At 40.0% G+C, this 15850-nt stretch overlaps 1 pseudogene across 1 annotated transcript in view; it reads left to right on the forward strand.

Annotated features, from left to right (window-relative positions):
• LOC309612397 (microspherule protein 1 pseudogene) overlaps window positions 1-15850 on the forward strand; it is a 43578-nt pseudogene that overhangs the window by 9773 nt on the left and 17955 nt on the right. The gene's annotated exons all lie outside the window — the stretch shown is intronic.

The following is a 15850-nucleotide window of genomic DNA, read 5'->3' on the forward strand; positions in this document are numbered from 1 at the left end:
GATCTCCCTGTGCTATGCGGCTGCTTCCCACTAGCTATCTATTTTACATTTGGTAGAGTATGTATGTCCATGCCACTCTCTCATTTTGTCCCAGTTTACCCTTCCCCCTCCCCGTGTCCTCAAGTCCGTTCTCTAGTAGGTCTGCATCTTTATTCCCATCTTGAGCCTAGGTTCTTCATGACCATTTTTTTTTTTTTTAGATTCCATATATATGTGTTAGCATACGGTATTTGTTCTTCTCTTTCTGACTTACTTCATTATGTATGACAGACTCTGGGTCCATCCACCTCACTACAGATAACTCAATTTTGTTTCTTTTTATGGCTGAGTAATATTCCATTGTATATATGTGCCACATCTTCTTTATCCATTCATCTGTTGATGGACACTTAGGTTGCTTCCATATCCTGGGTATTGTAAATAATGCTTCAATGAACACTGTGGTATATGACTCTTTGAATTATGGTTTTCTCAGGGTATATGCCCAGTAGTGGGGTTAGTGGGTGGTATGGTAGTTCTATTTTTAGTTTTTTTTTTTTTTTTTTTTAAGAAATTCACGTTCTTTTATTTATTTATTTATTTATTTATGACTGTGTTGAGTCTTCGTTTCTGTGCGAGGGCTTTCTCTAGTTGCGGCAAGTGGGGACCACTCTTCATCGTGGTGCGCAGGCCTCTCACCATTGCGGCCTCTCTTGTTGCGGAGCACAGGCTCCAGACGCTCAGGCTCAGTAATTGTGGCTCACGGGCCCAGTTGCTCCGCGGCATGTGGGATCTTCCCAGACCAGGGCTCGAACCCGTGTCCCCTGCATTGGCAGGCAGATTCTCAACCACTGCGCCACCAGGGAAGCCCTATTTTTAGTTTTTTAAGGAACATCCATCCTGTTCTCCATAGTGTCTGTATCAATTTATATTCCCACCAACAGTGCAAGAGGGTTCCCTTTTCTCCACACCCTTTCCAGCATTTACTGTTTGTAGATTTTTTGATGCTGGCCATTCTGACTGGTGTGAGATGATATCTCATTGTAGTTTTGATTTGCATTTCTCTAATGATTAACGATGTTGAGCATTCTTTCATGTGTTTGTTGGAAATCTGTATACCTTCTTTGGAGAAATGTCTATTTAGGTCTTCTGCCCATTTTTGGATTGGGTTGTTTGTTGTTTTGATATTGAGCTGCATGAGCTGCTTGTAAATTTTGGAGATTAAACCTTTGTCAGTTGCTTCATTTGCAAATATTTTCTCCCATTCTGAGGGTTGTCTTTTGGTCTTGTTTATGGTTTCCTTTGCTGTGCAAAAGCGTTTACATTTCATTAGGTCCCATTTGTTTATTTTTGTTTTTATTTCCATTTCTCTAGGAGGTGGGTCAAAAAGGATCTTGCTGTGATTTATGTCAGAGTGTTCTGCCTATGTTTTCCTCTAAGAGTTTCATAGTGTCTGGCCTTACATTTAGGTCTTTAATCCATTTTGAGTTTATTTTTGTGTATGGTGTTAGGAAGTGTTCTAATTTCATTCTTTTACATGTAGCTGTCCAGTTTTCCCAGCACCACTTATTGAAGAGGGTGTCTTTTCTCCGTTGTATATTCTTGCATCCTTCACCAAAGATAAGGTGACCATAGGTGCATGGGTTTATCTCTGGGCTTTCTATCCTGTTCCATTGATCTATATTTCTGGTTTTGTGCCAGTACCATACTGTCTTGATTACTGTAGCTTTGTAGTATAGTCTGAAGTCCGGGAGCCAGATTCCTCCAGCTCCGTTTTTCTTTCTCAAGATTGCTTTGGCTATTTGGGGTCTTTTGTGTTTCCATACAATTTGTGAAATTTTTTCTTCTAGTTGTGTGAAAAATGCCATTGGCAGTTTGATAGGGATTGCATTGACTCTGTAGATTGCTTTGGGTAGTATAGGCATTTCCACAAGGTTGATTCTTCCAATGCAAGAACATGGTATATCTCTCCATCTATTTGTATCATCTTTAATTTCTTCCATCAGGGTTTTATAGTTTTCTGCATACAGGTCTTTTGTTTCCTTAGGTACGTTTATTCCTGGGTATTTTATTCTTTTTGTTGCAATGGTAAATGGGAGTGTTTCTTTAATTTCATTTTCAGATTTTTCATCATTAGTGTATAGGAATGCAAGAGATTTCTGTGCATTAATTTTGTATCCTGCAACTTTACCAAATTCATTGATTAGCTCTAGTAGTTTTCTGGTAGCACCTTTAGGATTCTCTATGTATATTATCATGTCATCCACAAATAGTGACAGCTTTATTTCTTCTTTTCCGATTTGTATTCCTTTTATTTCTTTTTCTTCTCTGACTGCTGTGGCTAACACTTCCAAAACTATGTTGAATAATAGTGGTGAGAGTGGGCAACCTTGTCTTGTTCCTGATCTTAGTGGAAATGGTTTCAGTTTTTCACCATTGAGGACAATGTTGGCTGTGGGTTTGTCATATATGGCCTTTATTATGTTGAGGTAAGTTCCCTCTATGTGTACTTTCTGGAGAGTTTTTATAATAAATTGGTGTTGAATTTTGTTGAAAGCTTTTTCTGCATCTATTGAGATGATCATATGGTTTTTATCCTTCACTTTGTTAATATGGTGTATTACATTAATTGATTTGCATATATTGAAGAATCCTTGCATTCCTGGGATAAACCCCAGTTGATCATAGTGTATGATCCGTTTAATTTGCTGTTGGATTCTGTTTGCTAGTATTTTGTTGAGGATTTTTGCATCTATGTTCATCAGTGATATTGGCCTGTAGTTTTCTTTCTTTGTGACATCTTTGTCTGGTTTTGGTATCAGGGTGATGGTGGCCTCATTGAATGAGTTTGGGAGTGTTCCTCCCTCTGCTGTATTTTGGAAGAGTTTGAGAAAGATAGGTGTGTTAGGTCTTCTCTAAATGTTTGACAGAATTCGCCTGTGAAGCCATCTGGTCCTGGGCTTTTGTTTGTTGGAAGATTTTTAATCACAGTTTCAATTTCAGTGCTTGTGATTGGTCTGTTTATATTTTCTATTTCTTCCTGGTTCAGTCTTAGAAGGTTGTGCTTTTCATAAATTTGTCCATTTCTTCCAGGTTGTCCATTTTATTGGCATAGAGTTGCTTGTAGTAATCTCCCATGATCCTTTATATTTCTGCAATATGAGTTGTTACTTCTCCTTTTTCATTTCTAATTCTATTGATTTGAGTCTTCTCCTTTTTTTTCTTGATGAATCTGGCTAATGGTTTATCAATTTTCTTTATCTTCACAAAGACCCAGATTTTAGTTTTATTGATCTTTGCTATGGTTTCCTTCATTTCTTTTTCATTTATTTCTGATCTGATATTTATGATTTCTTTCCTTCTGCTAACTCTGGGGTTTTTTTGTTCTTTTTTCTCTAATTGCTTTAAGTGTAAGGTTAGGTTGTTTATTTGAGATGTTTTTTTTTTCTTGAGGTAGGATTGTATTGCTCTAAACTTCCCTCTTAGAACTGCTTTTGCTGCATCCCATTGGTTTTGGGTCATCGTGTTTTCATTGTCATTTGTTTTTGGGTATATTTTGATTTCCTCTTTGATTTCTTCGGTGACCTCTTGGTTACTAAGTAGTGTATTGTTTAGCCTCCATGTGTTTGTATGTTTTACAGACTTTTTCCTGTAATTGATATCTAATCTCATAGCATTGTGGTCAGAAAAGATACTTGATATGATTTCATTTTTCTTAAATTTACCAAGGCTTGATTTGTGACCCAAGGTATGATCTATCCTGGAGAATGTTCTATGAGCACTTGAGAAGAAAGTGTATTCTGGTTTTTTTGGACGGAAGGTCCTATAAATATCAATTAAGTCCATCTTGTTTAAGGTATCATTTAAAGCTTGTGTTTCCTTATTTATTTTCATTTTGGATGATGTGTCCATAAGTGAAAGTGGGGTGTCAAAGTTCCCTAGTATGATTGTGTTACTGTTGATTTCCCCTTTTATGGCTGTTAACATTTGCCTTATGTATTGTGGTGCTCCTATGTTGGGTGCATAAATATTCACAATTGTTATATCTTCTTCTTGGATTGATCCCTGATCATTATGTAGTGTCCTTCTTTGTCTGTTGTAATAGTCTTTGTTTTAAAATCTATTTTGTCTGAAATGAGAATTGCTGCTCCAGCTTTCTTTTGATTTCCATTTGCATGGAATATCTTTTTCCATCCCCTCACTTTCAGTCTGTATGTGTCCCTAGGTCTGAAGTGGGTCTCTTGTAGACAGTGTATATCCAGGTCTTGTTTTTGTATCCATGCAGCCAGTCTATGTCTTTTGGTTAGAGCATTTCATCCATTTACACTTAAGGTAATTATCGACATGTATGTTCCTATTACCATTTTCTTAATTGTTTTGGGTTTGTTACTGTAGGTGTTTTCCTTCTCTTGTGTTTCCTGCCTAGAGAAATTCCTTCAGCATGTGTTGTAAAGCTGGTTTGGTGGTGCTGAACTCTCTCAGCTTTTGCTTGTCTGTAAAGGTTTTAATTTCTCCATCACATCTGAATGAGATCCTTGCTGGGTAGAGTAATCTTGGTTGTAGGTTTTTCTTCTTCATCACTTTGAGTATATCCTGCCACTCCCTTCTGGCTTGCAGAGTTTCTGCTGAAAGATCAGTTGTTAACCTTATGGGGATTCCCGTGTGTGTTATTTGTTGTTTTTCCCTTGCTGCTTTTAATATTTTTTCTTTGTATTTAATTTTTGGTAGTTTGATTAATATGTGTCTTGGCGTGTTTCTCCTTGGATTTATCCTGTATCGGGCTCTCTATGTTTTCTGGACTTGATTAACTATTTCCTTTTCCATATTAGGGAAGTTTTCAACTATAATCTCTTCCAATATTTTCTCAGTCCCTTTCTTTTTCTCTTCTTCTTCTGGGAACCCTATAATTCGAATGTTGGTACATTTAACGTTGTCCCAGAGGTCTCTGAGACTGTCCTCAGTTCTTTTCATTGTTTTTGTTTATTCTGCTTTGCAGTAGTTATTTCCACTATTTTATCTTCCAAGTCATTTATGCGTTCTTCTGCCTCAGTTATTCTGCTATTGATTCTTTCTAGAAAATTTTTAATTTCATGTATTGTGTTGTTTATCATTGTTTGTTTGCTCTTTAGTTCTTCTAGGTCCTTGTTAAACGTTTCTTGTATTTTCTCCATTCGATTTCCAAGATTTTGGATCATCTTTACTATCATTGTTCTTAATTCTTTTTCAGGTAGACTGCCTACTTCCTCTTCATTTGTTTGGTCTGGTGGGTTTTTACCTTACTCCTTCATCTGCTGTGTGTTTCTCTGTCTTCTCATTTTGCTTAGCTTACTGTGTTTGGGGTCTCCTTCTCACAGGCTGCAGGTTCATAGTTCCCTTTGTTTTTGGTGTCTGTTCCCAGTGGCTAAGGTTCGTCAGTGGGTTGTGTAGGCTTCCTGGTGGAGGGGACTAGTGCCTGTGTTCTGGAGGATGAGGCTGGATCTTGTCTTTCTGGTGGTTTGGTCCGCATCTAGTGGTGTGTTTTGGGGTGTCTGTGACCTTATTATGATTTTAGGCAGCCTCTCTGCTAATGGGTAGGGTTGTGTTCCTGTCTTGCTACTTATTTGGCATAGGGTGTCCAGCACTGTAGCTTGCTGGTCGTTGAGTGGAGGTGGGCCTTGGCTTTGAGATGGAGATCTCTGGGAGATTTTTACCATTTGATATGATGTGGAGCTGGGAGGTCTCTGGTGGACCAATGTCCTGAACTTGGCTCTCCCACCCCAGAGGCACAGCCCTGATTCCCGGCCAGACCACCAAGACCCTGTCATCCACACAGCTCAGAATAAAAGGGAGAAAAAAAGAAAGAAAGAAAAAATAATGAAATAAAATAAAATAATGTTATTAAAATAAAAAATAAGTATTAAAAAAAATTTTAAAGTAATAAAAAAAAGAAAGAAAAGACCATCCAAACCAAAAAACAAATACACCAATGATAACAAATACTAAAAACTATACAAGAAAAAAAAATACCAAAACAAACGGACAGACAGACCCCTAGGACAAAGGGTAAAAGCAAAGCTATACAGACAAAATCACACACAGAAGCATACACATACACACTCACAAAAAGAGAAAAAGGGAAAAAAAAAAATATATATATATATATATATCATTGCTCCCAAAGTCCACCTCCTCAAATTGGGATGATTCGTTGTCTATTCAGGTACACCACAGATGCAGGTACATCAAGTTGATTGTGGAGATTTAATCCGCTGCTCCTGAGGCTGCTGGGAGAGATTTCCCTTTCTCTTCTTTGTTCGCACAGCTCCCGGGGTTCAGCTTTGGATTTGGACCCGCCTCTGCCTGTAGGTCGCCTGAGGGCGTCTCTTCTTCGCTCAGATAGGACGGGGTTAAAGGAGCAGCTGCTTCGGGGGCTCTGGCTCACTCAGGCCGGGGGAGGGAGGGGTACGGATGCGGGGTGAGCCTGCGGCGGCAGAGGCCGGCATGACGTTGCACCAGCCTGAGGCACGCAGTGTGTTCTCCCGGGGAAGTTGTCCCTGGATCATGGGACCCTGGCAGTGGCGGGCTGCACAGGCTCCCGGGAGGGGAGGTGTGGATAGTGACCTGTGCTTGCACACAGGCTTCTTGGTGGCTGCAGCAGCAGCCTTAGCGTCTCATGCCCGTCTCTGGTGTCCGTGCTGATAGCTGTGGCTCGCGCCCATCTCTGGAGCTCATTTAGGCGGTGCTCTGAATCCCCTGTCCTTGCACACCCCAAAACAATGGTCTTCTGCCTCTTAGGCAGTTCCAGACTTTTTCCCGGACTCCCTCCCAGTTAGCTGTGGTGCACTAGCCCCCTTCAGGCTGTGTTCATGCAGCCAACCCCAGTCCTCTCCCTGGGATCTGACTTCCGAAGCCTGAGCCTCAGCTCCCAGCCCCGACCCGTCCCAGCGGGTGAGCAGACAAGCCTCTCCGGCTGGTGAGTGCTGGTTGGCACTGATCCTCTGTGCGGGAGTCTCCCCGCTTTGCCCTCTGCACCCCTGTTGCTGTGCTCTCCTCTTTGGCTCTGAAGCTTCCCCCCTGCCACCTGCCATCTCTGCCTGCAAAGGGGCTTCCTAGTGCGTGGAAACCTTTCCTCCTTCACAGCTCCCTCCCACTGGTGCAGATCCCGTCCCTATTCTTTTGTCTCTGTTTTTTCTTTTTTCTTTTGCCCTGCCCAGATATATGGGGAGTTTCTTGCCTTTGGGGAGGTCTGAGGTCTTCTGCCAGCGTTCAATAGGTGTTCTGTAGGAGTTGTTCCACATGTAGATGTATTTCCGATGTATTTGTGGGGAGGAAGGTGATGTCCATGTCTTACTCTTCCGCCATCTTGAAGCTCCTCCCTGTTGACCACTTTCAGTTCCTTGCCATGTGAACCTGTCCATAGGGCAGCTCACAGCATGGCATCTTGATTCATCAGAGCCAGCACGAGAGAGCTTCTGCTAGCTAGCAAAGTAGAAGTTTCAGTCTAACCTCCTGTAATATAATTATGGAAGTGCCTCTCCAACATCTTTGCTGTATTCTATTGATTGGAAGCCAGTTGCTAGGCCAGGAGACACTCAAGGGAATGAGATTACACAAGGGCATAAATAGCAGGAAGTGAAGATCACTGGGGCCCATCTTAGAGTCTGTCTGCCACAAGGGTCGTTTTTTTGGGTATTTTTTACCTGACAGTGATGTCATTATTTTCAAAGTTGTTCTGTCCTAAAACCTGAGAGTTCTTTTAGATTCTGGTTTTTCTCTCTGTCTTCCATTTTTTATCTGTTTCCATACTTGTGCCATAGTGGAATTAACGGTGAGAAAACCAACTTACAGTCCTAGCAATTCTACCAATCTCTGGGAAGTCACTTAAATTGTCCTGGCTACAGTTTCCTCATCTGTAAAATGAGGTCTGGTACTAAGTTACAATTCTCTTCAGTTATAACATTCTTTGATCTCAAGTATGCTGAGTTTTCCTATGTGAATCTGTTCTTTTCTTTTCTTTTCCCATTCCAATCCAACTAGACCATCATTTCATTTTCATTTTGCCATTTGCCAACTCAGGACCTTATAGAAACTTTCAGTCGCTTACAGGATAAAAGCCAAATACACCTTGGTCTGCTGTTAAAGGCTGTCTTCATTCTGACCCAAATTCTATCTCCAACTTTACCTTGGATTCTATTCCTTCATGGACTTTCTACCTATGGCTAGACTCAGCTATACACTCATCACATCTTAATTTTCTTCTCTTTTTTTGTTCACACTATACTCCTTGCCTGATCATCCTTCATACTTTCCCTCTGCTTATGTATTTCCTACCTACTCTTTGGAGTAGGAAAGATGAACTCTCATCTTTATAACATAGATATTAGTATATTGGTTTTGAATTTATAAAGACTAGGGCTCAAATTCTGGCATTCTATATATAAACTTTGTTACTTAAGCATGTTTAAACACTTTGAGCCTCATCTTTAAAATAAGACTATTAATACTTTGCTCATTGGTTATTGTAAAGTTTAGGTAAGATAACATATATCAGGTGCTTAATACAGTCCCTGGTACATAACAAGGGACACAAAAATTATTATTGTCCCTGATTTCTTCTAATCTGTATTAATTTTTCTTGATGTAATCTATGGCATGTTGTTGGTTGGTCTTAACACATTTTTTTCTGCCTTTCCTGGTTAGTTAACTATTTTTTCTTTTGCATAGGTTTTATTATACCCTAAATTGTACATTTTAAAAGGCAGTGACCATGCTTTATACCCCTTTATATTCTCTCATCATCTAGAACAGTGTTTTCCAGCACATTGATCACAGTCTCCTCCTAAGTATGTCATCCGTGTTTATACTGCTGCGACTATGTGCTTTTTCGTCAGCTCTTCTTTTCATTCTCACCCTATCAATTTTTTTCATTCTTTTTGGCTCAGCCCTGAGCATGTAAATTATTCATTCACCAGATATTTATTGAGAGCTTACAATATGCTAGCCACAGTGCCCTGCTTTGAGGTGCATTGATGAGCTAAAACCAATGTCTTATCTGACTCATGGAACATATAGTTTAGTTGGGGGAAAATGACATTTATCAAATATTCACAGACACAGATACACATGGCTCCATGAGAACACTGACCTGTTATCAAATAATTGTACAAAGTTACTTGGTGTGAAGAGCTACTATAAAAGGGAAATTTGACAGGGATATTTGATACCTGGAGAATGAATAAAAGTCATCTGGATGAAGAGCTGTTGGAGGAGCAACATGTGGGAGGCAACATAGTGACAAAGATCAAGGGCAGAGCGAGGTTCTAAAATTAGGGGAGTGAGCCTAGGGGTGGGTCAGGCCAGGAGTAGGCGAGGTGACATGGAAGAGCCACTTTTTGACCATCTACATTACACATATCATGATCCTGGTTTATTATGCTTTCTCTCGTCATAATCTTAATAGTTATGCTAAAATATTACCTTGAAATAGTTGAAAAGGTATCTATCTTCAGCAATCACACAATCTGCTGCCTCCGACTCCAGTTTTTAGCAAGAGAAACTGAAAAACGAGTGTAGGTACATGTCAGAGAGTAGGTGGGACCTTGAGAGTAAATGGGCTTGGAGGGGTAGCAGGGACCAGATCACACAGGGAATTATATACCAGGTTAAGGAGATTTGTCCAAAGGGAAATCATAGGATAGGTTTAAGCTCGGGAGTTATGGGATCAGGTTTGCATTTTGAAAGAAAATCTTGGCTACTGTGTAGGGGCAGAGTACTTGCCTGAATCACGTTTTGTCGCTTGATTTTGTGTGAATAGGATGTTGCTAGATAATTAATGTTTATTTTAATCTACCTCATATTATAGAATTATCCCCCATTCAACTATATGCTACAGTAATTAGGATTTGATTTTCTATTAGTACAGAAGCTTAAACAAAAGCAGCTTAAACACACAGAAGTTCATTTTTCTCTCACATAAAGGAACCTGGAAGTAGGCATTCCAGAGTGAGTATGAAAGCTTAGGAGTCATCAAGCAACAGTGATCTCCTTTCCTGCTGCTCAACCATCTCAGTGTACACTACCTCATGGCCCAAGAGGGCCATTTGAATTCTGGACATCACATTAATTTCCTTGTCAGAAAGGAGAAGGAATTGATGAAGAACATATCTTCTCCCTTTAAGGACACTTACTGGAAATTATACACAATGTTTCCATGTTCTGGAACTTAATTACATGCCAACACCCAGTTCCAGAGGATGCTGGGGTATATAGTAAACTTTCTGTGGTGCCATGTATCTAGCTAAAAGCGAACAATTCTATTCCTATGGAAGAAGGGGAACATGAATATTTGGGACAAATTTGGATCCCATATTTTTTGGCCATACTCTCTTCCTTCTTAGAGAGGTAGCCCTGAATCCCATTAAACTACTAATTCCAGTTCAAAGTCCAGGATCTCTGGGAGATAGGCAAACCTATCCATCAGGTCTGGATATGATGCCTTATGTTCTGGTGGCCCAAAAACTAAAAGACAAGTTGTCTTCCATAAACACATCCAATGTTCAATAGTGGAGGAGGAAAAGGCTAATTTCAATAAAAGCTTCCATTCAGAAATGGGGAGAATGGGAAACACCCATCAGTCACTGGTCCTTAGAAATTGCAAATTCCCTATGGGCTGTAACAGTATGGGATAAGTTCCTTGATTAGCCACCTGGACCCCTAGTTCTTTGGGAGGAACTCCCTTATCCATTATCCTCTATGGTTCTGGCTTTGCTCCTGGGAAGTTTTTTCACTTCCATTTACCTCCAAGGACACCTCTGAGGACAACAATGGGTACTAAGCTTTTACTGAGGGTCTTGAAACTTTTTCACATCACTTACTGTTTTTGCTGTCTTGGAGGGGGTGGGGAGCTCAGGAATTGTATTTTGAAGGCTAGACCGTTATAGACCTGTATTTTCCAAAGATGGTTGTAAGAATACCTCTCATCACACCAATTCTTCTTACAACCTTGCTATTTCCCCATCAAGAAGTAAAGTCTGAGTCCCCTTCTTCTTGAAACTTGGAACTTTTTGACTACCTCAACCAATAGCATAGAGCAGAATGGCACCATGTGACTTCCAAAGCTAAGTCATAAAAGATGATACAGCTTTTACCTGACTCTCTAGTGGACTTGCTCCTTGGAAACCAGCCACCGTGTTTTAAGGAAGGCCAGGCAACATGGAGCGGTCACATGCAGTATTTGGGCTCATGGACTTAACTGGAGGTTATTAGGCAACAGCCAGCATCAACCACCACCAGACACATGAATGAGGAAACTGTTAAGATGACCCCAGCACTAGCCACTGTCTGGTCACAACTACATGAGTGACTCTAAGTGTGAACCAGTCATCTCCCAGAACTGTGAGGAATGATGATAATTACAATGAAGGATTGTTGTAGTTCCACACCACTAAGTTAAAGGTGGTTTGTTAGGCAGCAAAAGGTAATTAATACGAGGCATATGCAGACTGGGCATGAAGATTTCGCCAATACAATTCTCTGAACACAAAACAAAACAGAAAAAACAGGTTTTCAAAGTATTCACTTTTGGTGATTTCCATGTATAAATGACCACAGTCCAAGTTCTTGAATAAACCTAGTTTTTAAGACTATGATATTTAAGACTTTTGATCTCCCCTCCCCTACCCCTCGTGTTAACGGTGGCTAGCTGAAATAATGCATCAAGGGTGAAGGAAACACCCTTAACATCATCTTTGCCACTATGTTCAGTCTTTATAGGGTGAGCATAAATGTAATCTGCTGGAGACTTTAACTTCTCAGCTACCCCACCTCCCAGTCTCCCTCTGCTGCTTCAAAATGAGATACTGAAGCTGTAAACTTTTTCAACCTAGCAATGTTCTGAATCATTGAACTCTCAATAAACCTAGATTTCAGGGCATAGGTAGAGGGTGCCTCCCATAGCAAAGTGATAAATTCCCTTCCATCTCTGCTTGCACGCTGGCTGGCTCTGGCCCGAGTTTAACTTTTTCTTGTAGATCTTTGCTAAAAGTGGAAAGAAGCAGCCAACAATCGCCAACCAGGATTCTGAATCTTTTCTATCATTTCCCCTAGAGCTACAGCATTGTTGGGCATGTGATCTGCCTTGCAAGGTGAACAAGTTTCAGTTTGACTAAGAATTATGACTGCCCAAAAGCTGTGCCATCATAAAACAGGGTCACTAAATTTTTACTCTGCAGTAACTGTATCCTTATCACCAGGTGTCTACCACATCCATTAAATCAATGTCCCCTCACCTTTCTTTTTTTAAAGTTCTATCATTTTCAGCACCCACTTCTAGGTACCTAACCTTCCAAATCATTTTGGATTAGATCCAGCTGTGAGTAACAGATAAATCAAAATAACAGTGCCTTACACAAAATAGAATTCTTTCTCTGTGTAACATAGAGGACCAGAGGTAGGAAATTCAGGATTTGTATGGTAGTTCCATGACTCTCAAGATTCAGCTTCATCTACCTTGATGCTCTGACATTCTTACCCTGCTGCCTCATGATCCAGAAGAGCTGCTTGAGCTCTAGTCATCATGCCCACTTTCTTGCCAGTAGTAAGGGAAAAGGGAGCAAAGAAGAGTATGCTCTTTTTCTTTAATGGTTATTATTATTGACAGAATTTGCATAAACAACTTCCACTTATATCCCATTTGCCAGCAGTTAGTCACCTGGCTATACTTAACTGGGAGGGAAGATGGGAAATGTATTTATTGTGGGTGGTCATGTACCCAGAGTAGCTCTTACTTACATCCTCTTTTAAATCACTTAGGTCTGTTTTATATTTCCTTTATCTAGTTTTCTCATGCATTTAAACTTTTAAATGAACTGTGCTATGCGAGGAAAACATTACTGGGACTTAATCAGAAAGGAAGCATTTTGAGATGATAAAGCTAAGAAAATCAAGCCTTTCCTGTGTCCTTGGGATCTGGACTCCCAGGACCTTACTCACCCCTGGTAACTAAATCCCCCATACCGACCCTCATTAACCATTCTCATAGAAAGCATTGGTCCTCCCAGAAGGATTTATTATTTAAGTTTTGTGGAGGCAATTAGAAGTTTATAGTAAGATTTAAATTTGATAAGAACCCCAGTGGCCTTTTCTATATTTCAGCTAAATAACCTGACCAAGGTTGTTTACCCCTCACAGTTTAACAAACTTTGTCAAATCTGACACTAGAAGAACAAGTTCTGTTTGCTCCAATGAAAGCTCCTTTTTGCTTATCAACAATAAGTTGATATGAGATAATGACTTTTCTCTCATTATATCTAAGAGAAAGACTAATGAGGTATTCAGGTGATCAAAACTCACCAAATTCGTTCATTTCAAAAATGTAAACTGAGGACTTATGTAATAGTGCTAGCTGTTGGGGATATAGAGTGATAAGCAAAGCAGTCACTGTCTTGACTGTGATAGGCTGAATAATGGCCCACAGAGATGAGTCCAAGTCCTAATCCAGGGAGCCTGTGAATATGTTACCTTACACGGCAAAAGAGATTTTGCAAATGTGATGAAGTTAAGGATCTTGAGACGGAAGATTATCCTGGATCGTCTGGGTGGGCTCTAAATGCAATTACAAGTGTCCTTTATAAGAGGAAGGGAGAGGGAGATTTGAGAGTAGAGGAAGAAGGTAATGTGATGATGGAAGCAGGGGTAGAAAAGACAACGTGATGCAGAGCCATGAGCCTAGGAGGGAACAGCCTCCAGAGGCGGGGAAAAGCAATGAAAAGTGTTCTCCCCTAGAGCCTCCAGTGGGAGCGTGTCCCTACCCGCACCTTGTTTGCAGCCTAGTGAAACCAACTGCTGACTTCTTGTCTCTAGGACTGTTTCTGTTGTTGTAAACCACCAAGTTTGTGGTCATTTGTTACAGCTACAGGAAACAAATACACTGCCTTTCAGAGAGTTGACAATCTAGTGGGTTAAAAGGCAATTAAAATGAAGGATGAAATGATACCTAATTATAACCTTATAAAAGCAATATGGGTTAGTGTTGGTAAGACAGTGGGGGAGAGCAAAGTGAGAAATAGATGGAAACCCTGAGTTTCTAAAAGTCATTCAGTCTCTATGAAGTGGAGAATGCTTTTATGGAGGTGAGGGATTGCGGTAAGAAATGAGGCTGAACGAACCATTAAGCAGGTGCTACATGATGAAGGCACAAGTCATGCTGAGGAGTTTGGGCTTTGTTCTTTGGCTTGTTCTTTGGCTTGGGGAGCCATTCAAGAGTTCTGAGCAGAGTTGTAGTATTATCAGGTCTGCATTAAAACAAAACAAAACAAATCAAAACAAAAAACTTCTCAGGCTATATAGGGTGGGTTATTGGAAAGTTCCTAATTCCATGTCACTCTTTTTGGGACCCATTCTTGGACCTTTGAGGTCCATAGCACACATTATACTTTAATACTATATAACTTCTTTCTTTATTACTTATTTATTTATTTTCTTTATTATTATTTTAAAGATATAGTTCTCCCCACCCCACTTTGGAAAGTAAGTTTTATGAGGGAAGAAATTTTGTCTGTTTTGTTCATTATTCCTAGTGCCTAAAACATTTTCTGGCACATAGTAGGTGTTTAATAACTGGTACTTGTGTGGATGAGTAAGTGAATGCTGTGTTGACGACAGTTTTATTTGGAGACATTTCTGTGTTTCTCATTCAGGTTTGGAAGCTCATTTGACATTCACAACTTGCAACTGAGAACCAATTAAGTCTGCTGCTGCGTTCCATTTTAGACAAAAGAAATATGTGACACTGAAAGGCTAGTGTGTAAGCAATGAGCGTCAGTACATCTAAATATATACTGAAAAAATAAACTTACATGACATACCTATTTAAAATGATTGTGTTTACTCTCTAACCTGGCGCTTCCTACTGCGTTTGCCATGCATGCTAAGATACTGATCCCCTCATCCCTTAGGAAGGCTGGGTGACTGGAACTCCCAGGCAGCTCTGTCTAAAGGGAGCAGTCTTGTCTGGGGCATCTCAGAGCGGGAGCCAAGAGCAGAGGGTCTGGCAGCACATTCCCTGTGTGTACTGGGGACGATGAAGGACCTCAGGTACTCATCTGGCGTGGCTGCTGTACTAGGGCATGCCTGTTGCTTCAACATCTCCTCCGTCAACCTGCTGCAGACCATTTTGCTGCCTATCATGCATAAGAAGTCCATGTGCTACTGGGTGGTCTTGTGCTCTAGGTGTACTGGTCAAGAGTGCAGTTTAAGGTGATGCCAGTTGGGGTTAAGGAGGCTCAGTGGGGGCTCCTTGTGACTGCACTTCCAGACAGGAATCCAGAAACTCCTTCTTGTCAAATACTAGCTACTTCTGTCCATTCTCCGTAGATGGGTCCTATTAGTGTGTCCAAACTAGCTGTAGGGATCTGTTTTACTAACATATGTGTTCTGCAAATCAGGGCTTCATCATTATTTTGAAATACTTGATATGAAAAGTTCAATTGGATTTAAAAATCTCTTCATGTTATAAGAAATTGTACAGTTAAATTTGTCAATGAAAGAGCTCTTAAATTTTTTAAATATAATTTCAGCTGTTGTAAAATTTCAAATGTTTGCATAAAAAGATTCACATTTAAAAAGATCATCTGGTAAGAATAAAATTTCTCTGCGGTGCCCATCAAAATTTTATAGAGATCATCATTAAAATGTCTTGAACAGGAATTGAATAAAACCATTCAAACTATAGAAATGCACATAACTTGTTAATTCAAATTTTGTTTTTTTTTTAATGGTTAAAATGGCTTCATTAAAAATGTTTAAAGATTTTAACTGGAAGTTTTATAAGAATTCTATGTTTAATACTCTCCCTAAATTTTTGCATTTTATTTTTCTTACCTTAATAATATGA

This window comes from Balaenoptera borealis (assembly GCF_965194805.1).
Source record: "Balaenoptera borealis genome assembly, chromosome: 15".
Lineage (NCBI taxonomy): Eukaryota > Metazoa > Chordata > Mammalia > Artiodactyla > Balaenopteridae > Balaenoptera > Balaenoptera borealis.